Source organism: Lissotriton helveticus, chromosome 5_1 (assembly GCF_964261635.1).
Source record: "Lissotriton helveticus chromosome 5_1, aLisHel1.1, whole genome shotgun sequence".
NCBI lineage: Eukaryota > Metazoa > Chordata > Amphibia > Caudata > Salamandridae > Lissotriton > Lissotriton helveticus.
In genome coordinates, this window is record NC_136065.1 from 1,819,036,012 (window position 1) to 1,819,063,336 (window position 27,325).

At 45.9% G+C, this 27,325-nt stretch overlaps 1 protein-coding gene and 1 long non-coding RNA gene across 4 annotated transcripts in view; one reads left to right on the forward strand and one right to left on the reverse strand.

Moving 5' to 3' along the window:
* Positions 1-27,325, forward strand: part of FAM171A2 (family with sequence similarity 171 member A2) — a 241,041-nt gene that overhangs the window by 193,121 nt on the left and 20,595 nt on the right. The window lies entirely within an intron of this gene.
* LOC144755849 (uncharacterized) overlaps positions 1-27,325 on the reverse strand; it is a 72,728-nt gene that overhangs the window by 31,317 nt on the left and 14,086 nt on the right. The gene's annotated exons all lie outside the window — the stretch shown is intronic.

Here is a 27,325-nt window from a genome sequence, read left to right on the forward strand (position 1 = left end):
GACGTGCTACTGGGTATGTATTATCACTGTTCACAATTGCACGTAAGTGCTGCAAGATTCTGGCGTGCACCTGTAGCTTGGTACTACCCACATAACGTAGGCCACAGGTGCACGTCAGAACATATATATATATATATTTACAAGGCTATGCAAAAACCGGGATATGCCAAATATAGAAGTAAGAATAAAGTCTTTGGGCCCCATTAGAACGGCGGGCGGATTGCCCCCGCCGGGCCGGCGGCAGCTACCGCCGGTCCGGCGGGGCCGATCCGCCCGCCATCCGTTCAGAAATTACCCCCTGCCATATTATAATGGCTGGGGGGTCCGCGACATGTCGACCGGGTGGAAAAGGGTTCTATATGGTGGCGGAGTCTAAAAGACATGTGGGTATAATGTGGGTATACAAATGCCTTTCCGTGAAAGGCATGCGGAGTCTGCTTGGGGGGCCTGTTGCGGGCCCCCAGGGACTGGGGGGGTGCACATGGTACCCCCCTGCAGTTCCATGCACAACATGGCAGGCACCGCGTGGTGCCTGCCATGTTGTGCATGGAACTGCACAACATGCCTCCCTGACATTGTGGCGGGCGGTGCTGAGTGCACCGCCCGCCACAATGTTAGGGATGCAGGATGGGCGGGGCGGGCGCATCCTAATGGCACACACGGGACCCCCGCCCTTATGGCAGGTGGTCCCTTTTTATGACGGGATGGCGGGCGGCTATTGTGCCCCTTTATTCCTGCTTTTATTTCTGGTGTGTCCCAGTGTTTGGTTCTCAAAATCTGGTCACCCTGTGGTTAGGCCCTGATTTATCCCTAACGCTGCATGTTGCGCCTCAGCCACTGTTGGCTCCCTGCTATGCATTTTTAGATTACTCACCTGTGGTCCAAAGCCAAGTGGCATGGAATGGAAACTGTACCGAGCATGCACCTGGCTTCCACGGCTTGAAGGAGGTCTGTGCAGGAAGGAAGGAGCGTGAATGATGTAAAAGCAGCACAAGACCCTCCTGGCAATGCATACTCACATAAGATATGGCTTGCTTGCCACCTGCTAACCTAAAGCTATCTCGGTCATAGCACCATTAATGTTTGCACTACCTTCACCACATGAGTGCTGTTGTCCGTTTTCCCTTTCCGGGAAGTCCAACGTGATGAAATAAACAGATAAAGGCCACCATTTCAGAAAGAGCACAAATGTAACCCCCACAAGTTTGGCACCTGGTGCGGTGACATCGGTCGCACCCCCCTAAAGCTGGCACTCCATTTAAGGGTCCTGTCAAAATGCCCTCATCATATACTGCCCAGTCTCTGTGTCTGCAAACTGGACTCCCTCTTGATGCAACACTTTGCATCTGCGTACAAAGCTCCCTCCAGACGGAGCAGTCTCATTGTCTGCTTGCACAGCTCCCACTGGGCTGCAGCTGGGCAGAGAGAGCCCCAGAGAACGAGGAGCCTGAATGTCTGAGCAGAAAGCTCCCTCGGGCCCTCATCACTCTGCGATTAGAATATGAAATCAGCAGCTCACCTAACCTGTCAAAGACAGCTTGGAAATTAGATGGACAGAAAAGCAGAGTCTCAAAGAAGAGAAGATGTGATATGAAGATAAATAAGCCTGGAAAAATAAATAATTGACCATTGTAAATAAATGCCTGTATGTACAATTATATTACACACATACATCCACACACCTCTCTCTCTCTCTCTCTCTCTCTCTCTCTCCATATATATATATATATATATATATATATATATATATATATATATATTCGCGCCCTCTCGTTGTGTATGTGTGGTTTATTTTTTTACCCAGTGGCAGAGTCATTCATAATAACTTTATTTCGATTCATAATCTAGAATCATAAAAGTATACATAAAAAGTCCATTTAACATATTAAAAATACATAAAATTCATAATGAACTCCACAGTGCATAATACATATTGGGATCAGAATACTTTTAAAGATAAACAAATTAACTATTTCGGCATGTCAAATTAACTATTTCGGCATATACATTATCATTGGCAAATCTACATAATGATGTTTTTATCGATGTTACCACAAGGAGTACCATTCAGTAATGATTTCTAATAGCAAGGGCCACTCTAATAAAACCAAGTACTGCGCTACATATCACGGAGGTTGAAAGGGACAATAAATAATCATAACCTTCTTTATAAAAACGGGAACCAAGTGATAAAAAACAGGCTTAATAAACTGGTTTCTTGGGTCCCTATATAAAGCACAGAAAAGGATAAGATGCAGAGTACTTTGAGAAACCCTACCATTGCAGGGGCAAGGGGGTAGCCTCTCACACCACCCTCCCTGCTTTGGGAAAGCAAACAGGAAGTGTAGTGTGCCAAGGCGAAACCTCATCAAATAAAAACGCCATTGGATGTGCATAATACTTGACAGGTAAAACTGGTGTTGTAGCTTATCCCTCTTATACACTGCATGCTCACTATTTCTCAAAATACCTAAGCTAGATTGATAAGCATTTTTAATAATCATTTTAGAGTCTTTGCCAATCATGTCCGGCTTTTGGAATATGTATCCCAGCCCAATCTTATGGAATGTATCCCTAACATATAGCAACCATGGAATCTTCATGAAATGGTCAAGTTTAAGGCAATCTTGCAGGATTTCCTTTGACAATTTCAGATCTTCAGATCGCCAAATGTTAGACCATAACAACAAAGGGGACACATGAATAATGTCACTCACGAAATCAATACCAACCTCCCCATGGCAGAAGCTGTTTGAGGTACCAGATGGGACAGATAAAAGACGTTTAATAAATCTGTTCTCCATGACTTGTATTTTATTACAATTGTGAGTCCCCCACACCCCTGCCCCAAATGTTGCAACAGAGAGGCATTTAGCTTTGTATAGGGTAATTAGTTCTGCGATTGACTTTTGGCACAAAAGGGCCTCAATCGATTGTGTGGCCCTTTGCACACGAGCAGTTATTAAGGGGTCCCAATTAAGCTTTTTGTTAAATAAATTAACCAGGTAATTAACATTTTCAACTTTCGCAATAATTGAATCCTTCACAAGGTACCTGCAAGATTTTAAACCTTTTGGGCCGCAGGACATAGTGAATGATTTAGCTAAATTGACCCTGAGATCTAAACCCTCTATAAAGATCTCAAAGGCATTTAGACAAGTCTGCATGCCATTTGCAGTTAGAGTCATTAAAACCGCGTCGTCTGCATAAGACAACATCGGTATTTGTCTTCCATTAGCCTGGGGAAAGTCAACTCCAGTCTCCAACAAAAAACCTTCGAAGCCGTTAGTGTAAACCAGGAATAAAAACGGGACCAGAATACATCCCTGACGAACACCTTCGGTGGATGGGATGGGTTTTGTTTTATCACCATCACGACCAAACCTGATTGTTACTGTTGTGGCAGCATGGAGTCTACGAAGCAAGACGACCAACGGTTCCTCAAATCCCATAGTCTCCATCATTTGCCACAACTTGCCCCTGCATACTGTATCAAAAGCACTGGACAAGTCCATGAAGGCCAAGTGTATAAGATTGTGCTTGGCCCTCATGTACTTGCCCATAATTAGTGCCAAGTTGAGACACTGCTCAGTGGTACCCATACCTCGTCTGAACCCATACTGGGAGTCCACTATAATGCCTGCTGACTGTGCCCATGATTCAAGGCGTGCCAATATCACTCTCCCCATCAATTTACAGGACGCATCTATTAGTGATATTGGCCTATAACAGCGCGGGTCACCCTTATCGCCCTTCTTGAAAATCGGTATGACTACCGCATCTTTCCAAGAAGTTGGAATACGCCCCACCACTATTGATCTAAAAACATTTAATAAGAGCGGAGCCCACACCTCTAAATTATGTTTAAAAAGGTCCAGAGGTACAGCATCTGGACCAGGGGCCTTTAAGGGAGCACCTTTCCTCAGGGCAGTCTCTATCTCTGAGAGAGTAATTGAGAAACTAAAGGTTTTGGCTGTTTCCAAATTAAATTCCATAGCCCCCTCATCAGAGTTTAGTGGTGCTTCCCTTGGATTAAAAATATTACTGTAATGTGATACCCATAAATCCCCCGGTATGTGTGCTAAAATTTCGCCTTTTGCCTCAGTTTTTAAAAATGGTTGGTTAATTACCTCCCAAAAGAGCCTGCTATCCCTTAGGTCTGCCGCTATCCCCAAATCATCCCAAGCCTTAGCTTTTAATTCTAGTTTCCGTCTATTAATCGCGTCTCTATACATCTTCCTGGATTTCCTGACCATCTCTCTATCCCGAGGTACCTGATGCAGGGCCTTCGATAGACTAGTTTGCGCCGCAGAACATTCTGCGTCAAACCATTTTGGTCCGCTATCTTTATTCCCCCTCACAGTTTTTATAAGGTGAGAGGCCACATTATCTAAAAGAGCCTCAAATTTTTTAATTATTAAGTCCGGCTCACTAGTGGGCGTTAAACAGACCTCTATACCTGCCTTATTTTCCTTAAAAATATCCGCCTCCAATTTCCTTACATCTACCATGTTCCACCTTAAAGTAACCCCCCTATTCTGACTATATTTTATTGGTTGTTCCAACGGTTGTGTTATCTCACAAACGGGATTAAAACTCACAATTAGGGGGTTATGATCGCTTGCAGGATTCACATCAATCTGAAAATCCTTAACAAGATGAACAAACCTGATAGAAACCAAGGCAAAATCAATAGTACTCACCCGGCCCCCTAAACCCTGAAAGGTGGGTATGCCCGATGGTCTAGAAAAACTAGGCATATCCAGGACACATAGGTCGTTAATCAAAAGTATATTATTTAGTGCATCCCCCTGTTTTGAGTGTGTGAAGTGGGTCAGAGGTTGGTCACCCGAATCTATCAGGCCACACACTCTGGTTCCACTAAACTCACACAAAACACCTAACCAAATAATAAAAAGGGGGAAAACCATATTAGTCACTTTTACAATCTCTTACTGTAGTTTATCAATGACCACGGTATCGTTTACATCAAATATATTATAATACCAATTTATTAAAATCAAAGGTACTGTGAATAAATCCTTAATCATAAACATTTGGTACCATGGAGATTCCACCAATAGGGCAGTTTTTAGTTGAGTATGTTTAACCGAAATTGCTGTCATGAGACCACCTTTAGCTCTTCCTGCCCTTGAGGGTTCAGCATGTGCATTCAACATATAATAACCATCCAAACTATGATTCACTCTACACCAAGTTTCTTGGAAACATAGAATATCGAAGGATTCAATAAATTTTAACCATACTGAATCCTCCAACCTCCGTGACAAACCAGCTATGTTCCAAGAAATTAAACGAAACAAGCAACCCCCAGCCCGATTGTTGCCTTTACCCAAAGGGCCTGAGGGCTTCAGGTGCGAGATATCACACTTGCCCTCAATACTTCCTATACTGTTAGTATTAGTTTGGACATCCCTGGATGACAATTTAAAGTTTGCGATATCATGATTACTAGACTTTTCATTAGCCAGGGGAACCTTTTCTATTAGGTCAACTCCCCCTTCCCCCCCACCAGAAAGTACTATATGAGCAGTGAGCGGGGTAGGTGATCAACTTACGTTATTTTCCCACTTAGCCCTAAGTCCCACTACTTCATCTCGTCTTTTCTTCATAGGGTTATTAATAATAAGGTTAGCCATAGGTTCTTTATGCCCTCTGTGAACATTAGGATCCCTCCTGAGTCAGTCCACACACTCCATTCCCATAAATGGCTCAAACCTATTTCTTAATGGAAGATAATGCGAACCCCCCTCCAGTCTATCAAAACCATAGGGTCTACCCCTAGCAGGGTCATGTGGCATACAGGCCAAGCCAGAATCAACTTGAGGGTAAAAATAATGCAGGCCTATTGTTTGGATGTCACCTAATCGGGCAAACCGTGGTTTTCTTCGAATATGTTCAACAGCCCAAGGATCTCTGAGGTTGAGTGGCAGAGTCATAGTTAGGCCCATATTTCCATAGCATTTGTTTTTGTTTTGCTAATTACTTTATAGTTTGACAGATCTTCACAACACCTTCCAAAAAAAGTCTTATCCACATCTGCTCCTTTCTGGAAAATTCCAGGGTACCTTAATCCGGCCCTGAGGACACACCAGGGCCAACACCTAAAATCCCCCTTCCCTGAGCCATTCTGTGACCCTGCAAACTCCACCCTCTGGAGTTTGCAGGGCTGGCTCTGTTGCGGTGACCCGGGAACTCCAACCCCCAGGACACCGTAGTTTCCCTGCCCACCAGAGGGCTGGCAGGGAATTATGTGCTCCCATTCTGTGTTTTCTCGCGGGCAGGGAAACACAGAATTGTGCCCACTAATTGGTGCAAAATAAAGCTGTGCTGAAACCCCACCCTTCTTCCAAACCCCTGCTGTGCATAGCTTGTGTGCAACATGGGGTATGGGCACCAGCAGGGATTTGGGCACACGGCCTGGGCACAGACCAGTCACTGCAGCCAAGTCCATGCCAAGCAAAAACCATGCATTGTGTGTAGCTGGTTGCCCGCCTAGGATTGGATGTAGGGCCTGGCCACAGGCTAGGCCCTGCAGCCAACACCACATTGTGCACAGCCTTTGGCCATGCACGGTGTGGGGTTGTCATTACGTATGGTATTTAATTTAAAAGAACCCTAAAATTCACTGGAAAAAAACAACGATTAATGTGACATTATGGTTAGGTATCGTAATAATATCTTACTATGGATTAAAAAAAAATTTAGAAATTCACTGAAAAAACAAAGGTTAAAGGGGTGTTATAGTTAGGTGACTCACCCTCACTATGCACTGTTATTTACCCCTCATTTACATCCCACATGACACGTCTAATGACATTATTGATAACGTCACTTCAATATCTGAAATGACACCATTGATGACAACACTGTGAATGGCGAGGCCGCAAGTTATATTTACTTTAGTGTATGAGTTATAATTACTTGAGATAACTAAAACTGGAGAATTTCAGTGGTTTTGTTAATTTAATAGGGTATCTTTTAACTGACATTTTCACATAAGCATAACGTCCTTTTAATCTTAGTTTTTTCCAGTGAATATATATAACTATATTGACTGAAAAATAATTTCATAAATATATATATATATATATATATATATATATAATCACAAAATCCACAAATTAGAGTGCTCTCAGAACAAAGGAAACAGACACAAGTCTGTCAGAGTGACTGTTGTTTACTCCACAACGCGTTTCACCTCGGAAGGCTTGATCACATGAAATGAACAACCAATGTAACACAGCATATGTAGTGCACAAAAAATATAATAACCATCAACATAGGACTAATGTATCATGGCGGACATATTGGAACATGTCTATTCGCAACCTTATATATATATATATATATATATATATATATATATATATATATATATATTGAAGACGCACTTGAAGAGCCGATGAATTCCACTGATTCTGCATTTTCATTCAGATGCATTTCATTCCCTTACGTGTTTCGGAGCAACAGATCCTTGGTCACAGGCTTAATGATACTGCGCAGGATGGTGGAAAGGCACTCTCCCCTGCATTTCCTTTATTTAATTAGTCCTCAGTGGGCTTCACAGGTAAGTTCAACTTAGTGTTTCATGCTGGGATCAGAAGTGAATTCCTTTACTTTTAGTAGATTTCTGCACTGTAGCATAATGTTCATTAGATTTAAAAGTCCTCCAGTGGGCCTCCGAAATGAAAATGTTCAATTTAAGTTTTCTTCTCTGATATTCCACTAACGAAGACTCAGAGTAGTTCCATGTCCTCGTGGCCCCCCTAACCTTGACCTTGAGGGGTGGTGCAGTCTTCCCGGCTGGACTGCCGGTCATAAATCTTTCAACAAAACATCCCCAGTTGAAGATGCACTTGAAGAGCAGATGAATTCCACTGATTCTTTAATAAAAGGAAATCAGCATTTTTATTCAGATGCATTTCATTGCCTTATGCCTTTCAGAGCAACTGCTTCTTGGTCACAGACTTCATGATACTGCACAGGATAGATGGAAAGGCACTCTCCCCTGCATTTCCTTTATTTAATTAGCCCTCAGTGGGCCTCACATGTGAGTTCAACTTAGTGTTGCATGCTGGGATCACTAGTGCATTTTCATGAATTCCTTTACTTTAGTAGGTTTCTGCACTGTAGCAAAGGGGTACATAGGGTGCGTCATTTCCTTTAGAGTCATTTGCAGGTGTGCTTTATAGTTCTTAGTTCTGCCGTGTACCAACTGGTTTGCTTGGAGGACCTTTTGAGCTTGTCAGGTTTGCTGGGGGCAACTCTGTCGGCACAGTCTGTGATCCAGGCAGAGACGTTTTTGACCGCCTATTCTAGGTTGGTTGTGATGTGAACGAGGTTTTGGTACATTGGCTCTATAAGATTTTGGTCTAGCTGCAGTGTGACATGCATGGCGGCTTGGGGCTGGCCTGGGATCCCTAGATGCTAAAGTGGACAACGGCACTATTGGTACAGGTGAGCTTGGTGATATGGCTGTACTTGATTCTGTCGCTGGACAAGAAGATCGGGTCGAGTGTGTGTCCTGCGATGTGGATGTTGTTAGTGACCAGCTGGGTGAAGCCGATGTTGCTTATGCTTTCGAGGAGGTTGGCAGTGTTGCTATCGTGGGGGTAAGAATTGAGGTTGCCAAGGAAGATGTCATTTTCGGAGTCGATGGCGAGCGGAGTGATGAAATTAGGAATGGTGTTGCCGAAGCTGGGGTGAGGTCCTAGAGGTCTGTAGGCAAGGGTGCCTCTGATGGTTTTGATGCATTGGTTTGGAGTTGGAAGTTTAGGTGTGTTCCATGATTGGGGTGACGTCGCCTGTGGTGGTAGAGCGATGGTTGGTTTCCTTATGAATGCTGGCGATTTCACCTCCATGCTTGTTGATATGGTCTCGATGTGCAATCTTGTAGCCGTCGGGCATGGCTGAGGCGGTGTCAGGCACGGATGTGGGGTTGAGCCAGGTCTCGGTGAGGAAGATGATGTCAGCGGAGAGGGAGGTGATGGTGACCTCAGTGTGCTAAACTGCTACATCACCTAGAACCACTTAAAGATGGTCACCTTGCAAGGAATCATCCCACTAACTTATGACACTTACCTTCACATCCCAATACATCAAGCACATCACCAGTACTTTTGGTGTGTGCGATAAGTGGAACATGTTATCAGGTCATAGCTCTACTGTCTGGGTTAACTACAGTCCCACAAATATTCACAAAATGTCTTGCAGTAGTAGCAGCACACTTGCGTCGCATATAAATTCACGTTTTTCGCTATCTGGATAATTGGTTGTAAAAGCGGACGAGTAAGGAACAGTGCCTTGCCCCTACTCAGCAGGTTATTCTCCTTCTGCAATATTTAAGATTCACAATAACTTCAAAAAATCACCGTTTTTTGGGGTTATCAAACGGAAAGCCCACTGCAGCTCTTAGAGAGGGCATTTCCAAGACTAGTGTATCTTCTGACAGTGAGAATATAATGAAACCATTTTGAATGATGGCAACATGTATTTCTTGTATCAAATGGTTGCCTCAGAACACCAAACAGACCATCACACAAGCACTCGCCATCAGCAGTCTGGACTACAGCAACACTCACTACGCCAGAATCTTCAAACCGCTCCCACACAGGTGCCTGACCATCCAGGACACCGCTGCAAGACTCATACTCCACCCCCAATGCCACAACATCACACAGTACCTCCAGAAGCTTCACTGACTCTCCATTCACAAGTACAGTCAATTCAAACTTCTCATGCACACATATAAAGCTCTACAAAACACAGGACCAGAATACCTTAATGGCCGCATACACTTTTACCAACCCACCAGACACTTATGCTGTGCCTTACTCTTACTCGCACACAAACCCTGCATTTGCAAAAGCAAAACTGGAGGTCTCTCATTCTCCTACATTGCACCAAGTCACTGAACAACCTCCCTCAACACATCGGAGCCTCCTCCTCACACCTGAGTTCTGCAAGAAGCAGAAGACCTGGCTCTCCGTATAAGCAACTTAGAGACCACACATCTCCACACCTGCCCAAGCCTCTTGCGTGATTAGTGTGCTATACAAATCAATATAGTGGAGAAGTGTGGCTCAATGGTTAGAGCGGCAGACCCTGATGCAGAGGTCTAGCCCGGGACCAGGGTTCAATTCCCCGCCTCGGCGGGTCTTGGGCTCAAAATTCCATGGACCTGATGATTCTCGCCTCGGTGCCTATTCCAATCATGGAGTCCCACTCTGCAACTCTGGGCAATAGCTTGCTTAATCTCCACAACGGCCCCCACAACGCTAAAGATGCCTGGCCTCCACCTTGGGGGTGCCCAGGAGTGGACACCTCACAGGGAAAGCCAGGATGGGTTCCACAGCGGTATTCGTACAAGTGCCTTGAGACCCTTGCGGGTGAGTAGTGCGCTATACAAGTATCAATTTACATTTTAATATAACACAACATTAGTTTTGAAGGCAAGGTTATACATGCATCCTCTGCAAGAGTGTCTGGAGTGCCTAGCAAGGTAGTGGAACTAGCGAATGGTCCTAGTGTTGCTGGAGTCCAGTGTTCAGGACAAAATAAAATGGTGTAACAAACGAAACTTATTACCAGATAATTTCTGTATCTACAGCCAAAAGTGACCATGACCATAGACACATACATGACAGGTTGAGGTGCACTTAGGGATACCCTCACTATACAGGAACCCTACAAGAACCATTCCACCACATCAATGAGCTGGAGCTGAAGACAGTGCAGTAATCACTTCGTGCCTTCCAATGACACATTACAACAGTGTGGTCCTGTTTTTTATGGACATGACCTTTATGTATTATCCACAAAGAAGGAGGGAAATTTTATCCACAACTTTCCAAGCTGGTACAAGCAATTTGGCAGTGGGTGCACTTTTTAGCAGAACATGTTCCAGGAAAGGACAGGAACTTAGCTGACCTGCTGAGCAATACACATCAGGAAACCCATGAATGGGGGCTCGTATCTAACATTTTAAACATATACTTCCAGCTTTGCTTATTCTTTTCTCACACCAGCACTAATTCATTATGAAGTGGGGAAAATGAGTCAGGCATTATTGACACAAATTCTCTTTGTCCGATGTGGGCATGTCAACCTTAATACTCCCTACTGTTAGAGATACATGTACACCTGCATGAAAAACTGGAATTTCATCCAGACTATCCAGGTAAGTTCCTGCATCCCAACCTCAAGACACTCAATCAAGCACCTAAGGTCTTAGAATTTTTAGGGCCTGATTGTGATGTCGGGCGGACTTACGTCTGCCCAACGCGGAAGGAGGACTGCCCAACTAGGAGTCGGATGTCCGCTGGCCGTGTTACGATATGACCGCCTTCATAGCAGTCGCATTGTGTATATTTTGTATTGCGGTGTGTACAACAGACTGCAGTAGATGCTGCAATACAAAAAAACACAAAATAACCCTGCACTATGTGGCAGGCAGCATGCTGTGCCTGCCCCATGGTGCAGGGATGTTTCGGGGGGGCCCATAGGTGCCCCCCAGTGCCCACAGCGGAGGTTCAGGGGGAAGGTGGGCCCACTAGGAGCCCCTAAAGTCACTTTTCGCCTGCCTTTTCATGGCGGTCTAACCCCAGAGCAGGCACTGCCCCTATTGTAGGGATTACAGTCCCTCTGACAGTCTGTTGTGTGTCGGACAGTCTCTCCGCCAGCCCCTCAGCCACCCACCATCGTAATGTGGCAGGCAGACCTGCAGGGGCAGATATCGGAGGGGCCGCCACCAAGGGCCTGAGGGTGGCGGTCCCACCACCATCGTAATCAGGCCCTTGGTTATTTACATTTTCCTGAAGATTCTCTGTGGATTCTGAAAGAAGCTGGAAAGCCTACCACTCAGAGGTTATGCAGCAAAATGGAATTGTTTTGCCATGTAGTGTTCATAATGATCCCCTAACAGTTTTATTTCTCTCAGCTACATTTCACTGGAGGTGCATAGTCACAGGACACTCCTTAGAGTAACATAGTGCTTTAGAAATGCTCTTGACATTGGTGGGGAGACAGAATATAGAGTTAAACATTTCGACTGACCATAATATCGAGTGAAAAATACTGTGTAATGGAAATATTGAGTGCAAAAATATTGTTGTCAATAATATCGATTTTAAGGTAAGTAATATAGATTTTTAAAATATAGAAGTCATTAATATCGTTTGTAAAAATATACGGGCTGATTAGGATGGTGGATCCTAAGCAGCTTCTCCGCCCTCTACATTGCGATGGTGGGCGGTGGGGTGGCAGGCGGAAAGACCGGCCGCACGGATCCGACAGGCTGAAGGAGTCGTTCGGATCATTGGAGGGCACTCCGAACCCCTCAATGGTGGCGTTGCCTGCCAGGGCATCCTAATCAGGCCCATAGTTGGTTAAAATATTGTTTTTTAATTATTATTCTATTTTTTTAGTATGCATTTCAAATGTATATGACATAATTTTATTGTTTAATTATTGTTTGTTTCTTACTATATTAGTTAGATTTTTAGTAGTTATGAAATTTAATTTAATTACATTTTGTGTTTTTTAGTTCTGTAGCGGGTTGGGGGTTTATAGGGGTGTAATGTGGGAAGTAATTTAATTAATTATAATAAATAAATGATTATTTTTGATCAATATTACTCATTTAATTGATATTTAATTTTGTTAATTGTGTCACTTTTTTATTTTTTAGGTGTAGGTTGTGGTGGTTATAGGGGTAAATGGTGGGAAGTAATTTATTTTTCATTTATTAATAATTAGTTAATTAATATTAATTAATTGATTATTTTAATTTTGTAATTCATTTTGTTAGGTATGGGTTGTGGTGTATACAGAGGTAAAGGGTGGGAAGTAATTAATTTGTTAATAATTATTTATTCATATTAATTAATAATTGATATTTATGTTAATTGTTTAATTAAATGTTTTTTAGGTTTGGGTTGTGGGGACTAAGTGGTAAAGGGTGGGGAGTAAATTATTTTATTTTATTTGTTAATTATTTGTTAAATACTAATAATTATGTCATTGTAAATTCATTCATTTAATTGTGTTAATAATTTGTTTTAGTTTAATTTTAGGTGGGGGTTGTTGGGGTTATAGGGGTAAAGTGTGTGAAGTTAATTTTAATGAATTTATATTTAGTTTTTTCATAAATAATATTTGTTTAATTGATAAATAATTTTGTTAATTGTGCAAGTAAATTTGTTATGAATTTAGATGTGGTTTGTGGGTTTTGTAGGGGCATGGGGTGAGATATAAATTAATTTAACATTTTAAATATTACATATATTTATAATTTTGTATTCAACATATATTTTAATGTATTTACTTTTTTTAATTATTTGCATTTTTTTAAAGATAGTTTATTTGTTTGTAATATTAATTTTACTCCTCCGCAATCCAACACTTTCCAAACTGTTGCACTGACGGGAGTGAGAATAGTAAAATTTGCCCCTCCGCAATCCAACACTTACCTTACTGTTGCACTGACTGTAGTGGGAATCGTAAATTTTGCCCCTCTGCATTCTAACACTTTCCCTACTGTTGCACTGCCAGGAGTGGAAATATATATATATATATATATAATTATAATATTTATTATGTTGTTAATTCCACTGGGGGTAGTAAATTACATTTTTTTCCAATGTTATAATTAATGTTATATTTATTGTAGTTAGAGTAGTACATTTTTTTTGTGTGATGTAAAAAATGTTGTTACTGTTGTGTTGTGTTGTGTTGTGTTGTGTTTGACTGGGTGTGAGTGTTTGATTGGTTCAGATGCTCCGTCCATCACCACCCACCTTTGTACCGCTTTGTTCGCCATAAGTTGGCAGGGTATGCTCAGACGTGAGTCCCTTGCTCACTTTGCCACTGGATTCAAGCAAGCCTGGCTGAAGACGGCTGAAATGCCAGAAACCGGTCCTAGGAAGCTTGTTTCCGGTCCAGGGAAGGCATGGCTTGGCAGTTCGGGCTGAACTGTTCCCATGAGGCACAGGGTCAGACTGATTTGCACATGGCCATGTCTGAACCGGGGTGGCAGAGTGGGCTAAAGAACGGTGATGGATTAAACTCAGTTCTTTTGACTGGGTGTGAGTGTTTGATTGGTTCAGATGCTCCGTCCATCACCACCCCCTTTTGTACCGCTTTGTTGGCCATAAGTTGGCAGGGTATGCTCAGACGTGAGTCCCTTGCTCACTTTGCCACTGGATTCAAGCAAGCCTGGCTGAAGACGGCTGAAATGCCAGAAACCGGTTTTGGAAGCTTGTTTCCGGTCCAGGGAAGGCATGGCTTGGCAGTTCGGGCTGAACTGTTCCCATGAGGCACAGGGTCAGACTGATTTGTATATGGCCATGTCTGAACTGGGGTGGCAGAGTGGGCTAAAGAACGGTGATGGATCAAACCCAGATCTTTTGACTGGGTGTGAGTGTTTGATTGGTTCAGATGCTCCGTCCATCACCACCCACTTTTGGACCGTGTTGTGTTAGGTGGGCGTACTAACTTCTATAGTTATTTAGTATAAAAATGTTTTTTTAACAGTTGGAAATGTATATGTATTTAGTTAAATGTTAATACTTTATCTTATTTTGTAATTTATATAATTATGTTTGATTTATTATAATAATATTTAAACATGTCAATATTTTTTGTTTGTAAATTATTCTTAATTACATTGTAAAAAATACCTGTTGTTTACTTTTTATTTTAAATTAAATAGGTTTCCTTTTTAATATTATATGTTTTTGGTATATTTAAATATGTATAAATATATTTTTGATAATATTATAATATTTACGATTTTTTTCAATTATATTATTATTAAAATATTCATTTATTTTTTATATATATGTATGTTTACATTTTTAAAAGTATGTTTATTTGTTATATTGTTAAAATATATATTTAAATACATTTTATTTTTATAAATTAATGTTAGTATTTTAATATGTTTATTTTAATATTTTACGTAATATAGATTTAAAACTCAATATTTAATACAACTATATTTTTGTAAACAATATTTTTTCCGGTAGTCTTTTACTCACCTTTTTAAGTATCGGCAGTTGATATTTGTGTTTCCTATATTTTTCCCTCGATATTTTTTACATCAATATTTAGGTTGTTATTCTGTCAGTGAACGCTTTACATTACATTACAACAGTTCAGTCTAGCTCTTGCACATTGTATGTTATCTCTTCAAAACTAAGGATTAGCCCGCATATCTATACAAGTTCATTTAGCAACAACTGCAGTCGACCATCAAAATACAGAACTTTAGTCTATTTGTAGAATTCCGCTCATTCAGTCCTTCACAGAAAGTTTTAAAATGTCCATCTTTCCACGACTACCGCCTGTTTCTTTTTGACACCTCAACTTTGTACTCAGTAAGCTCTTTGGACACCCTTCGAGCTACTACATTCATGTCTGCTGCAATTTATGAATCTAGATTTTCTTGTAGCCTTGTATCTCTAAAAGGAGTTACTGGGCTTCAAGCTTTGTCAGTTGATGAACCCTCTATACAGGTATACAAGGACTGCGCAGTGCCATGCACTCACCCTCATTATCTGCCTAAAGTAGTCTCACTATTTCATGTCAATCCTATCCATTAAGCTAACTTCCTTTTCCCCACAGCCTCAATCACTAGCGGAAAAAACTCAGGTGTATCACTATTTACGCAGTACAACGCAGCAAGACAACTTGCTGTGCTGCGCTGGGTCACATGGAGAGGGCAGGAATGCGTCATATTTACCAAGATATGGCGTGTTCCTGCTCTCTCACTGCTCTGGCTCACTATGTGCTGCTTAAAGCCAACGCAGGCACCCTTGCGCTATGGTGCAAGGGTGCCTGTGTTACAGGCAGGATTATTTTTGTGCAGGAAGGCACCTTCCTGCACAAAAATAATTCTTGGAGGCTTTTTCCTCTATATACTTAGAAAGCGGAAACAACAAGGAGAAATGAAGATATTTCTCCTTGATGCGCCTCTGTTGGGAAGGCGTACCAGTTTAACGCATTCCCAGGGTTACTAGTCTGGGTAAACCTGGGAAAGCGCCAGAAAGCATGGTTGGATGCTGTGGAACATCCACACTCTACCCATGTAACGCCTTCTCGGCATAGAGTAGCACAAAGCAGTGGCTTGCGCTGCCTTGTATTACTACAGATTTACCAAGTAACACAGGCCACAGAAGGTGGCCTTGTGTGGCTTGCTTAATCTGACTTAAGGATTGTGTTGGTTTGTGACACCCTGCATGACGCAACGGCAATGCAATCCTTTGATGAACCTGGGCCTGTACGTCTGGAGGCCCATCACGTACTATGTTGACTGAACTCTTTCCACTAAGAAAATCAAGCATTTATTTGTGAGTTTTGCACAGCCACTTATTACAACCCCGTCTCAAAAGCAGATCTAGTAAGATAGATTGTTAAATGCATTCACAGTGGTGTTCAAATGCATGATTCCACAGCAGACATTTACAAGGGTGCTACCTGGCGTTCCATTCATTTACAATGCGCTACTGTGTGTACATTTATGCCCGTCAAGAAGCAATTTCTGGGCAAACAATACACACAGATTGTACCATGGTCTTCCAGAGCTGCTCACAAGCTCCTACAAACTGCTCACAATCACAAGCTTAGGGATTTGAGTACTGCTTTTCAATCTATGCATTAAATGTGAGCTACAGTTACACATGCTGCGAGTGGAAAACGTTACATACCTGTAACAGTTGCTTTGCAGCATGTAGTGCTGACAAATCACATGCACCCTACTCCCTTCACTGGAAGAGATCTCTGCGATAGAGCTGTCAATATATTCAACATGCTTTCTAGCCGGAACACAGACAATAGAATTATTCATTATACAGTATGCCTGCAAACATTGAGGCCTAATCTGTGTAATGATGGTAATACCTGGGTGGCTAAGCACGCAACTGCAATGGACGCCTTAGGGTAGAGCTCCGCTCCGAGCTCACCTTCCCGGCGAAATTCTCCGCTGAAATATCATCCACAGCTGGCCGAAAATAACGGGCGCCACTGCAGGACATCGAGAACGTGTGCCCAGCCGATTTTGGAGAAAATCGGAGCCGCCAAACGACACCGAGGTTTTCGTGGAGCGGAGGACGAGCGGGTCGGCGCGCGACCGCAGGAAAGACCGCGGCTCTGGCGGGAAAGGTAGGCCCAGAAGTGCGGCCTGCGACCGGACCCGACGGAATTGGCGGGGCCGGCCGGGCACACCCGCTATATGCACTGGGACTGACACTGCGGTATAGAGAGCACCAGCTCCCACACACGGCCTTCCTTGACACCCACACGAGGGGAGAGTAAAAGCGGGAGACATCCGCGAGGAGACGCAGCGCACCAACCGGAGCACAGAGGACGGGTGCGGAGTGTGGCCAAGTGACAGAGTCGAGCCCGATGCCCAGAACGGGCAACCCTCGAGGCCCCGAGACGGAATCGGAACTGCGACGCCCACGCCAGGACACATCGCGGTTGAGGTGGCGGAAAGCCGTGAATACAGGGCGCTGGCCGCTGTGGCCTGGGGTGCTGGAGACGCGACGGAACATGGTGCACAGGCACATGTGGAGACAGCCGAGGAGAACGTGAGCGACCGCCGCTAACGTGGAAACGCGGGGATGGACACTCAAAACTGAAGGGACACTTGACCACTGTCAGGCCCCGCACATGCCGAGACAGGAGCAGAGGAGAGCGGCGTGTAGCACCCCCATTGCCGGCTGGAACACACAATGGGGAACCACCCGTGGGACGCACGAGGAGCTGTCGGACCCGGCGATACGATCGTGCCCCCCCGGAGAGGAGGCACCGGACGTGGCGTGGTGTGCTGCCCACGACATCGGGACCTGGCCGACGGACACAGACGTTGGGATACACAAGAGAGCAGCGCGATGCCCGGGGAGCGGACCGGCGGTGCTCCTGAGCGCTAACAAAGCGAAGGAAGGACATTACCACCCTGGGACCAACAGCTCCGCAGATACTCACACCAACCCGTCGACCGGTGGGTGCACTATTGCCGCCCCCGGGTTGAGGAAACCAAGTGCACACCGGGGCGCTGATGTCTGGTGGGACCAGAGCCCGGACTGGGACCGGGAACACGCACCCTAAGGGCAAAATGGACAAGACCGGGAAGAACACTGAACCGGATCAAACGGCGGCCAAGCTTGACACCATGCTGGCCGCCATGGAGAGACTGGAGGAATCCATCCAGCTTACTCGCACCTCCCTGGCGACCAAAATTGATAGTGTCGTGATTGACCTCACCCACCTAAGAGCTGACCATAAAAAACTGGTGGACCGCACCACGTCCCTGGAAGACGACATGAAAGAACTCCGACCACAAGTCAGCCAGTCCAATGAACAGACACAGGACCTCCTGAACAGGGTGGAATTCCTAGAAGAACGCGCTGAGGATGTGGAAGGAAGGGCACGGAGAAACAATGTGCGGCTGGTGGGTGTACCGGAAAAATGGGAAGGAAGGAACCCAGAGGAACACATGGAGAAGTGGTTAAGAGACACCCTCCCAGAGGGGTCACTCTCCCCGCACTTCGTAGTGGAGCGTGTACACCGAGTTCCGACAAGGCCATTACAAACGGGCTCCAACCCCAGACCTATGCTGCTTCGCATACTGAACTATAGGGACAGAGACTCCATTCTGCGCGAAACGCGCAAGCTTCAAGAAGTGCAGATTGAGAACATGACAGTGATGTTCTTTCCAGATTACACGGTGCAGGTACAAAGACAAAGACACTCCTTCCTGGCGGTGAAGAGGCGCCTGAGACAGCTCGGCCTACAGTACTCTCTTCTGTTTCCTGCGAAACTGAGGGTGGTGGCTCACGAGAAAAAGCACTTCTTTACCAGCCCGGAAGAGGTGGAAGCATGGCTCGACAGCGGCACGGACACGGCCCCTAGAAGAACCGCCGACATCACTACCCAACGACGCGCCGGGGGAGCCCGACGGAGACGCAGACCCAGACAGAAGCCGCTGGATGGTGCGCGGGAGATGACGGGTATGACCCCCCCAGCTGAAACCACGCAACAGGAGAAACAAGACGCCCTTTGCCTGGTGATGGAACTCAGCCAATCTCCTGCGCTGAGTGATGTGGCGGAAGGCAGCCCCCGGAATCTTCCTAGTGACGACGAAGCCATCTACGGCATATCGGACTCCCAGGCCTCGGGGGAGCGGCCTGACGTCATGCCTCAGACGGCGGATTTCATACACTGACTGAACATTGGGACCCATCGCCCTTGGAACGTCTGCTGAGGAGTGCTACTGGGGAGACCGGACCTGGGACTGACCGGTCCGTAGCGCCACGGCCACTTGGGACGCTTGTCGTGGCTGGGAACACCCCAGGGCCCAACTGTAAGTAGAGAGGCATGAGCACACCGGATGCCTAACCAATGAGTGTCATGACACGGGGACGGAGCAGAAGACCGTGTATGACCGACGCGCGGGACCTACGCTGACCCGCCTGGCTGCAAATTGATTGGGACACGTAATGTATGATGTTTAATGCATGTGCAACCATTTACTTGCCTTTCGGATTATGGTCTAGACTGGTACGCACATCCCGGGAGGGAGGGGGCCCTCACACAACAGACTTCATTAACCGAACACAGTTACAGTGCTAATTGCACAGCAACCCCCTTAGCTTTAGACTTTGTTTCTCTCCTCGAGAGTATGGACGGGGGCACGTTTGGCAACCGACCTTTTGGTATTTTACATGTTTATAGCATTCCATGGTTTACCGTTTTGCCTGAAATGTTCTTTTTCCCCTCCTTTATTCCAATGATGTGGTGTGTGGATATGGATACAATTTCGAGATGCACTAATGGGAGTGTTTTCATGTCGGGAGCTTTGCGGTCACCCGGGAGGTAGTGGAGCGACCGGAGAGGGAGATATGTTAATGATATACAATGTCTACTGTTAAGATCTGTACATGGAATGTGAGGGGCATGCACACACCATCCCGTCGCTATCAGATCTACTCATACCTCAAGCGCCACCACATTCAGATAGCCCTCTTGCAGGAGACACACCTTAACGAGACAAAAACCTGTGTCTTACGCCGTAGATGGCGTGGGCAACTATATGCCACACATTACTCCTCCTACGCTAGAGGGACCTTGGTGTGGGTAAGACCGGGTACCCCTTTGACAGTAACTGACACGCACATCGACCCCGGCGGGAGATTCGTTGTGGTGAATGGTAGACTGGATGGGAGGCCGATGGTCTTGGCCTCGTTATATGCACCTAACACAGATCAAGCGGACTTCTTAGTGCAACTGTCAGCCACACTAGCGCCCTGGCACGGAATCCCATGGGTATTGGGTGGAGACTACAACTGTGTCCTCGATCTAACACTGGACCGGTCGCATCCCCCGCCACCAGGCTCACGGACACAGAACGCCACGAAAGCCTTGCAAGCTTGGTCCACGCAGTGGGATTTGCAAGACGCGTGGCGCAGCCGCAACCCCCACACCAAGGTATATTCATACTTTTCAGGAGCACACACCCTACACGTACGCCTGGACAGGTACATGGTCACCAGCGAGATACTTCCACATGTGACTGACACCTATTACATGGGTCGCACGCACTCGGACCACAACCCACACATCATGGACCTGACATGGGAGCAGCCACGTCCCCCGGTGCCTACCTGGAAACTACAACCAGATCTGCTCCTGGACAGTCCTTTCAGACACTCCATATGCACACAAACAGCGCAATACTTCAAGGAAAACACGGGCACAGCGTCCACCCCACAGCTTGAATGGGATGAATTCAAAGTGGTAATTAGGGGGCACTGCATGGGCACACAAGTTAGCTCCCGGCGTCAGATAGAAAAAAACCTGACACGTTTAGAATCGAACCTGCTGCATACGGAACAGGAAGCGACTGAGGGTGCAACCGCTAAGCTGCTGGCAGCACGGTCTGAACACGAAAAATTACTAGATACGTTGCGACACATCAACTACGTGGCCCACTCGGCCCGCACACATCACACAGGTGATAAGCCTGGCAAATTACTAGCCTGGTTGATCAGCCGCGAGGATCGCATGTCCCCTGTGACGGCAATACGCTCCGCCGGGGGTCCTTTGGTGTATACACAGGAGAAGATACATGAGGCCTTTGTGACACACTACCGCGCACTATATGCATCGAGAGTCCGGGCGCCCCAACCGGACATTGCCACCTGCCTCGATAATGTCACACTGCCTGCGTTGACTGACGACCAGCGAGATGACTTAGGGCTACCGCTCGCACCAGACGAGATACGTGTAGCCACTTTCGCCCTTTCGAATGGCAAGGCTCCTGGCCCGGACGGGCTACCAGCCGAGTACTACAAAGCCTGCTCTGACATGCTGATCCCCGAGCTCCTCCGGACATATTCCGCGGCACTGGAGGACTCGTCCTTACCCCAGTCGATGAACGAGGCGACCTTGGTGTCTCTCCTTAAACCAGGCAGAGATGGCGCACACCTCGGCTCGTACCGGCCCCTGGCACTATTAAACACGGACTACAAGATATTGGCATCAACCCTAGCCCGGCGACTAGCGCCCTTGGTACCTAAATTAGTGCACAGAGATCAGAATGACTTTGTGCCCACCAGGTGCACTTCCCAAAACGTAAGGAGGTTGTTCCGAGTGCAGGAATACGCAGTGCGACGATGGCCACGGTCGGGATGCTTGGTTTTAGACCTGGAAAAAGCCTTCGACTCGGTTGAGTGGCCCTATTTACTGGTGGTATTGCATAAGTTCAACCTAGTACGAGTCCGCACGGGCAGGCTGCTGTCTGCTGCCATTAAAGTCAGACGTGGCACCAGGCAGGGGTGCCCGTTGTCCCCTTAGCTTTTTTCGTTGGCGATAGAGCCCCTCGCAGAAATACTACGAGGAGGAGGTGCAAACTGGGGAATCCCATTAGCGGATGGTATGCACGCTGTCTCGCTATACGCAGACAACTTGCTCCTATACATTAGAGACCTAACCCTCCTGCCGCCGGGGCTGTCGGACGTCTTCCGAACTTTCGAGGCAATGTCAGGCCTTAAGGTGAATTGGGCCACGTCAGGGGTGTATTCGTTCGACCCTGACACCCCGGAGCCCGAGATCAGGATCAGTGGCGAAAGGCTAACCTGGTACCCCACCACGTTTAAATATTTAGGAGTACACATATATAGAACCTCTCCAGACATATTGGAAAGCAACCTGACACGAGCCATCACGTCTATACGATCACAGATCTCCTTTTGGAAGACCCTCCCACTCAACGTGCCAAGCAAATGATTGTGCTGCCTAGGCTGCTATATTACTATGCCAACATCCCAATCTATGTCCCGGCCCGTATGTTCAGGGAGCTGGAAACCATGGTCAGAGATCTCATTTGGAACACTGGGAGGCCCAGAGTGGCGCTGAGAAAACTATATACCCCTGTCGACTCCGGGGGCCTTGCAGTGCCCAACCTGGAACTCTATTACCTGGCACCTCAGCTGCAGTGGGTAGCGGCCTGGCTCAGTGGCAGGAATCTAGACGATACGGCTGCTGACGTAGACATGATGTCCCCTCTACAAATCCACACGATGTTCCTCCCTCTGACAAAGGTAACACGCCAGGCACAGCTACACATTGCGGTAGCCACTAAATGCTACTCCCGGAGTCTTCGACTCACAAAAACACTGAAGCCGTATGCCCCGGCACTCCCGCTCTTAGGCACTCCCAGAGCCACAGGCGTGGTGACTGAGGCGGTGATGGAGCAATGGACACGGTCGGGGGTGGACACCATGGCGGACCTATACGCCGTTGGCGCCCTGATCCCTTTTGCGACACTTGCTGAAGGCACGGGACTGCCGGCCGGATAATTCTTACAATATGCTTCCATAGTAAGGACATACACACAGCAGGGGGGAAATATTACGGAGGAACCGCCTACACACCAACTAATACAATACCTACACGTCATGGGGAATGGCACACACGTGGTCCATTGGTTAACGCAGGCACTACTATCGCACACACAACATACTCTACAGCCGTTGCGCGATAAGTGGGCGATGGATAGGGGGAAGGAATGGACAGATAAAGAATGGGCGATGGTAGTTGCAGGTCCCAGATGTATTCCACGTAATGCACGCTTTAACCTGATACAGTTTTACATACTGCACAGGGCATACCTCTCGGCAGACAAAATCAATCAGTACTTCCCGGGAACCTCAGCGGGATGCCCGAGATGCATGCTAACGGGGGCAGACCTCCTACACATGTTGTGGCTCTGCCCAAGGATTCAGGCATACTGGCAAGCGGTACTGCCGTTACTTGAGAAAAGCACAGCCATGCAAATACCACACACATGGGAAGCATGTCTGCTAGGCCTCTACAAGAGGACAAAGCATAACAAAGTCCCCTCCCGCTTCTGGGACCTAGGCCTGCTCACAGCTAAGAGACTCCTCACCAAACATTGGAAACACAAAGAGCCACCACTCGCTGAACACTGGCGCACCTCCCTGGACAACTGGGCAAGGGCTGAGAGCATCACTCTCCACAACAAAGAGACGGCGGGACTCCGGAAATTCCCCATAGCGACTCTTTGGGACGGGACGTTGAGCTCCTTCCACCGAGAATGCCAGGCCCGGGGAATTCCCTCGAACAGTACCCCTCCTGACACGACCACGACGTAACTTACAACACAGAAGCCACAAGCCATAGACACGAAGGCCCCATTGGAAGCAGGCATGAGCCACCGGGTTGAGGCACCCTTGACCTGCTTGCAACACACATGTCTGACCTGCACGACAGCGCCCCCCGCCCACACCACGACCCGTCCGCCGGCCGCTGCACTGACTACCCGTAGACGGACACGCTGACATGAGCAGCATGTGGCGGCCACTCTTAGCTCCCATTACACTGATGCGTTCTCACCATATCACACGCTACACACCTCCAAGTTGACTACCCCCCTCTTTCTCCCTCCCCCCTCTCATTTTTCTTTTCTTCAATTTTATCCTTAATTTTTCTTTTTCGATTCTCCCACCTCCTCCTTTTCTCCTACTAAGGTCACGAATTTCCCTCTTATTTCCCCGTTGACTTCTTGACTAAATAGCTTGCTTTAGGTCCTGAGAGCTGAGGCGGATCCGCTAACACGCCAACAGGCACGCTGGTCTGATAATCAGGCTTCAGCACACGTATCTACGACGCGACCGTCTCACTCGACCACGACCACAAAGTGATGTATATACATTGGATTACCTGAGTGGGGGAGATGCACACTAACGCATCTGGCATGACATTGGACACACTGGGCAACCGGGTTTAGTGCTGAGACACGGTGACGATGGGCCTCCCTACCCACCCCGAGGTGTGAGGACAGTACATCAGTCCCGCCACCTAGCCCCGCAGCTACCGCTGCGCTGACACGCAAAGCCGCGACACCAGGGTTGAGTCACACGTCACAGGATGGGTCCCCCCAGTGGATGCTACCTGGAGGCAGTCATTGGGAGCAGGGACCACAGTAATTCACACACTGCAAGACTATTGTGACCACCCATGTGCCATTACACCCAGCCTACATGAGGTATGACTCTGATGATGTCCTAAATATGATGTAACAATGTATTTTATGAATAGACTCGTGGAGATACCACACACTGTTATGGCATAAGCCAATGAATGATGCACGGTTCATGTTTTTGTGAAAACAATAAAATATATTCAAACAAAAAATGATGGTAATACCTGGAGCCACCTGTGTTTTGTTGCAAAGACAGGGCAGCAGCATAAAATGTGTACAATGCTTTTGGCACCATTATTCTGTGTATCCCAAATTGCAGCCATTTTACTTATGACTTTGTATGGTCAAGTGAACAATGCACACATCCGCGATAGGCTGTGTGTCACGAGAATCGATTTCATTAGTTCATTAGCTTGCCAACAGACAGCTAAAGCCATCTGTAGCCAGATTCTAACCAATGCCTTTATTATCAGTCTTTTTGTGTTTCCAGGTTTGCCAATTCTCACTCGGTTTAAAAATGTCGAAGTGTAACTGCATGTAATCGATGTTTGCTCCCCAGGAGCTAGACCTTAGCGAATATGGTTGCAGTTGCACTTTGTCAGGTGTATGCACCACCAAGCTACTATGTTATTTTCCTTTGTGTGTGGCTATCTAAAAGGACATGGTACTCAATTTGCTCTTGAAGAATTATTGAAATGTCTGCAGTAGTATTTTAAAAGAGTGAATTATATTTGTACACCTCAAGGAATGCCAAAAAAGGGCATCCTGGCACAAGCATGGAAGAGTGATCGAGCCCCCCGTTGAATGTATGGAAGGCAGGGATAGAATATTTTATGGGGCTGGAGCGCCCAGTGTTTGAGGCCCGAGGATGCCCCCGAAAACATTACAAAATTTGGAAGAGGTGGGCGGACTATAGGGGTTTAACTCTGGTGCCCCAGTGGAACCTGACGATGGTGTAGATTTGGACGATGGAATCCAGGCCTGAGGAGGCACATGTTTCCTGGTTATATATAAACAGTTATTTAAGGCTCACTGCAATTACGTGTACTGGGTTAGGGAGGGATAAGGGGTGGGTAGGTGGGTCATTGGGTGGACGTGGGTGGCGGGGGGGACAGGTGGGGTTGTTTTTGATCGGGTCTGTGAGATGCTCATTCATGTTTTTATATTTGGCAGGGATCTCCTGACTGTGGAGAACTGCGTATATGCCTTACCTGATCAATAAAATAAAACTTTGTTGTGAAAAAAAAGGGCATACTAATGCGTAGGAAACAAATAAGTAAATTGGGGACATAGCCAGTTTTTCAGATTTTTCCAGAAATACAGATGGTTTGAGATACCTCTGAGCTTTTACGGAATATGTGTTCCAGGTCTTGAAGCCAAGTAAGGAAAGGATCTGTCTCTTGTATATATGAGATGGTTTTAAGGAACCCAAATTAATTAAGATGTTGAATGACATAAGCTGTGCAATGAATGTTAAAATTGGAATTTACATCAATGCTTCCCCATTGCTGCATTTAATAAATACATAAATTCCTTAGATACCTATGTTTCACTCTATGTATTTCAACATATAAATTGGTCTATTCTCAGTATACAATGAAAAAACATTGTACGGTGCAGCTCAGTTAGCTCTGGGTACTTTGGGTTCTTGGGTTTACATCCTCACAACCAAAAGGGACTAGCAAACATAATGGTACTTTGTTTTTTAAATCTGGCATTGTGACAAAAAGTTACAGAAAAAATATTGTCACATATGGCTGTTTTTTCCAACTCATTTTCAATATTTTTTTATTTCAGCCTTAATGGAGCTACACATATGACCCACTGCTGAATTTGGAATTTTGTCTACTTTTAAGACATATATAGCTCTCCTGGATCACCCATGGGTTTCTTACTGTTTTTTTGTTTTAAATTAGTTTTTATTGGTATCTCTCCAAATACAATATCAAGTATGGCATACCGGATTATATAGTGACTGCAGAGACTGACGCCGATTCCTGCAGACATCCAGGTCACCTTTCATACCGTAGTGCAGTCTTAGGATTACATTTATAGTAACATGAAGTTCAGTGCAGTATAACACACCAAATTAGATAAATAGCGTCCGCTTAGTGCAGACTGAGTTAGAAACAAAACAACAGTTCCCTGAACCCACCCTCTCTGCTTCCTTCTGCCAGTCTAGTCAGTGTAGTCCAAGAGCTACCTACGTTATCTTTCATTTCATCCTAGAGCAGACACACTCCATCAAGCCCCCAGCTATATCAGGTATTAGGTCTACAAACCACATAGGCACACCACCTTCTGCTTTCCTCAAGTGTTCTATTATTGTCTGATGCGTACCTCATGGGGATCTGGTACTGGGAGGGTAGAGCCTGTATCATAGCTCCTCAAGAGATCAAGTCGTCTGCCAGCTGCTCATCCTTCCATACCTTTCTCATATTCACTTCCTCTGCTCCCACCTACTCCAGTAAATCCTGCAGCGAGTCCTGTATCAAAGGGGGCCGGAACTCAATCATTTAATGGCAATACGCCTCTTAGCTAACATTATGCCAGGCATCATAAACTTCCTGCTCAATTTCTTCTTTTTCTTGTCAGGGAGTAGGCTGGTTTCCACCACAAACTGGAAGTAGGTTGAAAGCACAAAAAATAGCCTAAATGGGAAATCTCTTTGAAAAATGGCAACATTGTAGTTAAAAATTTGTTTTTAGGTCGAGACTTGCGTAGGCTGCGCTTGCGCAGTCTCGCAGGGGAGATCTTATGTTAAGAGTGTGGGGGCTTGAACCCGCCCCTCTTCTC